The 8,066-nt window shown below is 32.3% G+C and overlaps 1 protein-coding gene across 1 annotated transcript in view; it reads right to left on the reverse strand.

Annotated features, from left to right (window-relative positions):
- Positions 1–8,066, reverse strand: part of LOC119634480 (cation-independent mannose-6-phosphate receptor) — a 107,124-nt gene that overhangs the window by 25,207 nt on the left and 73,851 nt on the right. The window lies entirely within an intron of this gene.

Below are 8,066 nucleotides of genomic sequence, written 5' to 3' on the forward strand. Positions count from 1 at the left end.
AAATTTCACTTTAGGCTATTTATTTTATATGTAACAAGCACGAGGTACGTACAAGATCATTATGATATTTTGCATTGATTTAAAAGCGCTGCATACGACACATGAATACATAAATTGCTTTAGATATTTCATGATTCAAATTTGTTTGTCGAAGTGATTCGATAAATGCGAGTTAAATTAATTAACTTGAATGACAATGCATTTGAGATAATGTGTCAAATATATGCAGATAGATAGATAAGCTTTTCATCGGTAACTCAGTAATCATTAGGTTATGCGAGACCAGAAGAGAATATAATTGAATTCAATTCGGAAAATGATACATATGCGGGCCCGGTCTACTGCATTGCATGTTTTCAATTAAGCAAAACATAATCTCAAAGCTTATGATTATAGCGAAACTTAGGAGCTAACATAAACTTAGCTCTTGTTCGCAGTTAACTGATTTTCTTGATAAGTACAAGCGAATGGTGTGTTTACGAATTGTCGATAATAAGTGGCATGATAATCAGAATTATTTACCATGAACGAGTTAGCTGCCAGCAATTCCCAAAACAATTAATGAGTTGAAAGGAGACTCTTGTTTCACGAAATTTAACGACAATTTTAAATGCATAAGAGAGAGAGAGAGAGAGAGAGCGAGCTTACGATAGAATAACAAATGTTTGATAACTGCTATGCATTAATTAGAGACGACATATTCATGTATAAGCGCAACTGATTTCATACTCAACAATGTAAATTAACTGAAATATTCATTTTATTAGGTGCGGATTCGAAAAATTCATAAATTTAAAATTTTTTTCATTCTTTTTCGCAGTTTCAGTCGACATAGTTGCGGATCTTACTAAAATTTAATAAAAACTTGATTTATATCGTTCATCCTATATGAAAAAAACAAGTAAGAACATTATTTTAGGCCAACGCCGACTTTCACACACCCTACACCGCTTCGCCTAGCACAATTATTCACTCGTTTTTGTAATAATATTAGTATGGAGAGTCGAATATTGAAACGTTCGATTTCCTCCCCGTATAAGAGTTGGCCTTTCCTAATAGCGCCTGTATATGTCGCAATCCCAAAAAAAAAAAAAAAAAAAAATAGACCTTTGTGGTACAAGTTCAGTAAGGTAGTTTTGTCAATGTACTACTATGGGCCAATTTTCAGCATGAAATTTAGCAAACCACCTACGCAAAAAATTCAAAAGTTCGCGAAAAAAGGTCGGTGACTATTTTAAAGCCAAATCTCGAAGGTGTCGAAAGATCATAAATAGTAACGATGAATATTTCGAAATATATTTAATTTAATTAGAATTTCATCCAAAAATATTGACAGTTTATTGATAATATAAAATTTGGCTATAAGGGGGATTCAGGTAAATTAAACAAACTTATGATTAAGTGAAAAAAGAAGAATTATGAAACGAAACGCCAACCCAGAAAATCGTCCACTGGGTCAAAAGAGCTCGCACTAGAAATGAGAGTAGACCGCTAAGCAGGCGAAGTTATGCAAGAACAAGACAGGACGAAGGCACATTTCCTTGTCGTAAAAAAAATATTTAATCAGTAAAGAAGCAAGAAAATTTTATAAACAAATAGCTTAGGGAATTCTCAAAGAGACAACAATTTTTTTCAAGTTTTCAATAATTAGATGTCAGTAAAGCAAACTTAAAACATATGTGTATACCATGGTAAGGGTATATTAAGCTTGTGCGGACATAGATTACATCCAAAATAGCTTAAGGGAGGTTCACCTTTTATTAAACATCTTGACTGTCCGTCCGTCCTTTTGATATCTATCTACATTTTCGTGTTTAACCCTACAGAAGTTTTGATCCTAAAATATTTCGATGAATTACATTGACATAGTAAGGACGAATCCCCTTGAAAACAGCCCAGACTGGGTCACGTTTTAAGCCCACTACCCATATAATGCCTTATTTTGATACGTCATTGAAATTTTTTAAACCATTCGTCATATTTTAATAAAATTACTGACCCAGTGGCACGATATTGTTCATGAATGCTATGAGGTTTGGTTGTGCGTACGAATTTACCTAAAACTACAAATTATAAATTCTGACGCTAAATATTCGATAAGTTTGTGATCGTAACTTTTTCTCTATTACATCAATCATTTTACATATTACCGACCGTTACCGAAATTTTAGCTAACGTAAGAAAGTTTACAAAGTTCGCATAGTTTTTCTTTTCCACTTTTTTTTTTCTTTCACTTTATCGTAAAATCTTAAATATAAAATGTCCATCAACATGCAATACTCTATATTTGGTGTTGCTCTAATCTTATCTAAGTGTGACGGATGGATATCCAAACTTTTCTCCAAAGTCAGAATATTTTTTATTAATAAAAATTTAACAGCCACTAAAAGCTTTTTAGATGAATTTCAAAAAAAAAAAAGGAAAGAAAAATAAAAAAACTGGAAATATTTTATAATAAATGAATGTGAAGTTTTACGCCATACCACCCGCCGTACAAGTGAGTGAATCATTTGCAGCGGAATTTTATGTTTTCGCAAAGTGCAAAAAGACTCAAACTATAAGCCGTATCAATACAAAAACAATTGGTTACAGTTTCCTTAACGCTATAAAAAGTGTTGTGAAGACTGTTGTACACCGAGTTAGAAGAAAATTAGAAGCAAAACAAAAAAAAAAAAAAAAGAGAAAAATATTGCAAGTAATGGTCTTAGTGCTTTTACGAAGCAGAAAACAAACGGTACAAAGTAGCAAAAAGTTTTGCAATTTACTTCATTCTTCATTGCCAGCATATCCCAAAAAAAAAAAAAAAAAAAAAAAAAAAAAAAAAAAAAACACTATCATGCTTTTCCCATGTGGTTATTCCTCTAGACTTGAACTTACAAGTTATTGAACAGTTTGACAAGCGTCTTTTTAACCCTCTAGGATGGCAAGAGTTCCTAAATATTGTTTTCTTCGTAAGTAATTATCTCCTACACCTGCCTAAAGAACTTTTCTTCACAGCGCCCATCAATTTTCATGTCAACCTGCATCTACATCTACCACTATGAATAGTTTATGTGATCAAATAGTAATTGGACAAGCAGACATACGTGAATATTAAAGATGCTTACATTGTTTTCTTTCATCTTTTTTTTTAAAGTCATTTTCCCTATACATGTAAGTAAGTCGATGATCAGGAGAACTTACAGTTAGGAGGGAGGAAAAGAAGGATTCGACTTGAAACATCATTCTTGGATAGAAAGACCGCCAGACAGACAGGTTGTTCTACAGGTGGAACGACGACAGCAGACGGACAGACAAATGATTGCATTGGTCAAGTTATCGACCAATCAGAGATGCGCTGTTAGTGCTGTTCTTACATAGAACGAAGCAGTAAGGGAAAAGTCATTGCCTTATATCTTCAATTATAAAGAAGTCATTCAATATATTTCATAAGTGGGAAGATTATAGAAAGAATACACAGTCTATTCCGTCATGATAGTCAGTTTAGTCCTCTGGGATCTTGACGTTTACTGTCGACCTTGTAGGCTATTTTCCACAAACAAATTGCTATCGAATCAGATTTGCTCGTTCGCGACGACGCGTTCACTTTAACGGTAAAACTCAATGGCATTTACCTTTACGGCTATTAGTTACATATATAGTGAGCTGACCGACTTACTTTATGGTAATGAAAATTTCAGTAAAAAACGCGGCTTCATACTTTAAAATTTCGGCAAAACATTGGACCGGAACGCCTTACCATTATAGTATATTTACAAAAAATTGCGGCGGTAATGTTGAGTAATTTTTCGATTCTAAAATTGATTCGCTTCTCAATAGCCTCAAAACACACCAGATTGTTCTTACTGCAGGCAATTCGTATTCTCATCTTTAAAGATCAGAGAAATTGGGGCTAACAATGAACAGCACTTTAAATAAAATATCTCATGCAACTTTTTTCTTTATTTTTTTTTGTAATCAAGATTCATATTTAATAGGAAAGTTGATACCAGGGATAAAAATCTACTTTACACTCAATGAATGGATGTGTTCGTTCTCTCAGTTGTATTACATTGCTTTTCTTCTTTTTTTTTTTAACTTGCCTACCGTGTAAGAGCTTCTCTTAATAGACAACAATAGTAGTTATGGAAGTACTTTTATAAAAGGCGACTCAAGTATGTGCGGCGTTGTGATTGATGATATGCAATATCGCCAGCTCCCATTTTTTAAGAATCGTTTCGTTTCTTTCTCATTTTTTTTTGTTTTTGTTTGGCTCTTATATTCAACTCGTAGACAAATACGCCTGCTTTCAGTCTTCTTCTGAACTTTTACGGATTTACGAATATTAGACGAATGGGATTTTGCCTTTCAGCTGTTCTTCAAATGGTATAAGAACAAAGCCAAATGCAAATTGCAATATCTAACGGTTGTACCACTTTCAAGCTTAACTTCTCTGCAATGGGGATTTTGTTTTTTTTTTTATGCCATTGCAACCCGTCGATTGCATTTTAAACATGACTCCGGCCAGTCACAATGCATAGAAATACTTTTAAGTACACTTTTAATTTAAATACTTGTTAGCCACCGCATGCAGCATCCACAGACTACACAAATTTACTTAATTACAAAATCTCATATAAAGAAATTTATTACAATGTGCGCATAAACAAATAAGAAAATTATATTCGGTCATGACCAAATCTTTTATACCCATCATCGTTAGCTTCACGAAAAGAAGAAAATGTAAAAGAAATCAATTTTCATGTTCCCTAATATGGAGCGCGGGCCCGGCTGATTTTTTCTATTTTAAAAATAAAAGTTTTTGCCGCAAACGCGTAGCCTTGGAAAAGTTTAAGTCACTTTCAAATTCTTTTGCAAATTTGATGTCGATACCTTCGATACTAGGGGGACTTTTACAATAGCCATTACACAAACCGACAGACGGACAGACGAAGAAGCTTAAATCAATTTAAAATTTGATGCTGGTCAAGAAAATATATATACTTTGTGAGGTCGCCGAAGCTTGCTTCTAGACGTTGCAAACGTGTTGACAATATGAATATGAATGAATGAAAATGAATATATCTCTCATCCTTCGGTGAGGAGTATAAAAAATGCTTACAAAACTGATATATATATATATACGTATATATATATATACATAGATACATATACCCACATGTGCAATATATAGATATAGATGTACTTATATATATATATATATATATGTATTCATATATATATATAAAAATCTGTGTGTATATTAAAGGGACAAGTACTATAAACACATATTGATCTCGGTAAGTATCAGCAAATAATTCCAGCAAGTAAGTTTTACTACAAATGCGGATGTAAAGTAATTCCATAGTTAAACACGAATCTGAACACATGTTATACACATATGTGAGAGACTCTTCTCTTTGCTGTTACACAAATATATTGAAAAGTTGTGAAAATGTTTTCGATTAAATTAAACACATAATCAAATGCATGCATGTATGTATGCAGGAGATATGTATATATATATAAGTGTTACCCAGATGCAAGTGATTAAATAAAGAAACAAGAGCGACTAAGTGAGGACGAGCAAAAAGAGACTCATCAAACGCGTACCTTCTGAAGCCATTCGAAATGTAGTTGTAATCTCAAATTCGACTATATATATATATATATATGTATATGTATGTATGCCAATGAATGCAAAGAATGAAGAAGAAAATACAACAAAAATTGAAATGAAACACAAAATGAGAAAAATAAATAAAAAAATAAAAAAAAAAATTGAAATAAAACAAAATTTGCTTTTCATTAAATTTTTCGTTTATTGGTTGGTTCGTAATTCAATTTGATGACTATGCACATATGGAGTGCTAGTGCTAGACACTGTGGGGAACTTGTCCAGCAGTATATACTGCTTAACGGAGTACGGTTACATATGCAGATTAATTCTAATGCATTACATAAAACAATGTTATGATTATGTTATATAAACCCAATTAAAAGAATTTATGCACTTTCCTCGTCAAATGTGTACTAGAACGTATTTTCGTTATGTCCATTACAAGGGTTATGGACATATGGTCATATATAGTACGTATCAGATCTTTTCTTTTGTCAATTTAAAATATTTACGTATAAGAAGAAAGCATATATGGTATAAAGTACACCAATCATTTTATACGATTTATATATAAAATATAGATCGATCCTAAAAAACATTTTTTCATTCATTATTCTGCTAATTTAGATTGGGTGAGCAGCAAATTTCCTCATTATAAAGCTCTTGAAACAAGCAACGAATACCAATTTCTTTTTACATTTTTGTCAATCCTCTCACGCATTCGACTTCCCGGTGCATTTTTTCTTTTTTTTTTAATCCTTGTACATATTGGATTTCCCGGGAAATTTTGTTAATCATTTAATTAATTGCCTGTGGCCTTCCCTATGGCAAGCTACAATCATTATATTATATAAAATCATTAAATGCTTCTTCTTCCTTTTTTATTGAGACTTTTTTTTTATATCTTTTTTCAAATTAATTAAGGGGTTTAATGGTATAAAAAAAAAAAAAAAAAAAAAATTAAACAAGTAAGAAAATTATAATCGGTCGTGATCGAATCTTTTATACCAATCACCGTTATACCAAAAAAAACATAAAAAGTAAAATTTTCACGCTCTATAATGTGGAGTGGGTACGGCATTGCTGTGGTTTTCTATTTTCAAAATAAAATTTTTCACCGCATAGGCGTGTCCTTGGCAAAGTCACTGCCAACTTCTATTCCAAATTTTTAGGTGACATCCTAATTTCCGCTAATGGGAGATTGTTTGGTTGGACTGAGTTTTCTATACTGATATTCGATGAAAGGTCTTTCCTTAAATACGGTTTACTCCGTGCATTTGTTTACCATCAGCGTTTTTATTATAAACAAGTAAACAACTCCAGCTTAAAATATTAGCCGTAAAAACGAAAACAAGCGAGAAAATTATATTCGGTCGTCAGCGAATCTTTCATACCCAGCATCGTTATTCAAAAAATGTGAAAGAATTAAATTTTCATGCTTTATAATATCGAGGTGAACGAGGCTGATTTTTTTTCGTTATCAAAATAAAAGTTTTTATTGCATAGGCTTGTAGGTGTTGTAGGCGTGCCCTTTGAAAAGTATAGATCACTTTCAAATGCTTTTGCAAATTTGTAGGCGGTATCTTCATTTTAGCGAACGGGATAATTTTTACCTCAGATACTATCTAGTTAGGCGGTTGGACAGACGCACATGCTCAGGTTCATCCCGTATATATGGGATTTTCAAAGCTTGTTTCAGTGCTTTGTAAAGGTATTGAAAAAAAAAGTTAAATTTTGATACATTATAATATGGAATACGCATAGTCCGCATTGTCCATAAAGTATGAGTTCAAATTTTTATGCATTTATCTACGATAGTGTTATGAGTAATGAGCAAAAATTGTTATTCCTTTTGAAAAACAGATGTGTTCTCAGTTCACGTTGATGCTGGGGGCGTGTCGTTTGGCTAATTTCAACCAAATTTCTGCCAAATTTAAAGACGATAGTTTCATTTTTGCGTCCTGGAGAATGTTTACAACAGACGGACAGACGGACATGCTCGAATCGATTCAGAAATTATGATACTTATTGAGAATATATATACTTTGTGGGGTCTCTAAAGCTTTTTTGTGGGCATTGCAAACGTCCCCTCGGTGATGGGTATAAAAATTACGGGTACAACGGTATGAAAAATGAAATGAATAGGAAGCAAAAGGTTTGCCATTGATTTCGTTTCCATAGAAAAGATGGACAGTATTAGTAGCTTTATAGACTTTTTTGAATTTTCTGCTTTACATATAGCAAGTTGATTCTTTAACGCTAAAGGCAAAAAACTTTAGTTTCGGTTAAAATAATAAGTAAAACAAACATAATTTAAGAATTACATGCAATTTGCGTAAATGCTTTTTCACAAAATTCACAAAATCTTTCATTTAATAATTTATATACTACATGTACACTACGTATATACAAAGAGATGTTCGCTGACAGCAAAATGCTCGATAAAAAAAAAAATAAATAAAATAAT

This window comes from Glossina fuscipes, unplaced genomic scaffold (assembly GCF_014805625.2).
Source record: "Glossina fuscipes isolate IAEA_lab_2018 unplaced genomic scaffold, Yale_Gfus_2 3, whole genome shotgun sequence".
Classification (NCBI taxonomy): Eukaryota; Metazoa; Arthropoda; class Insecta; order Diptera; family Glossinidae; genus Glossina; species Glossina fuscipes.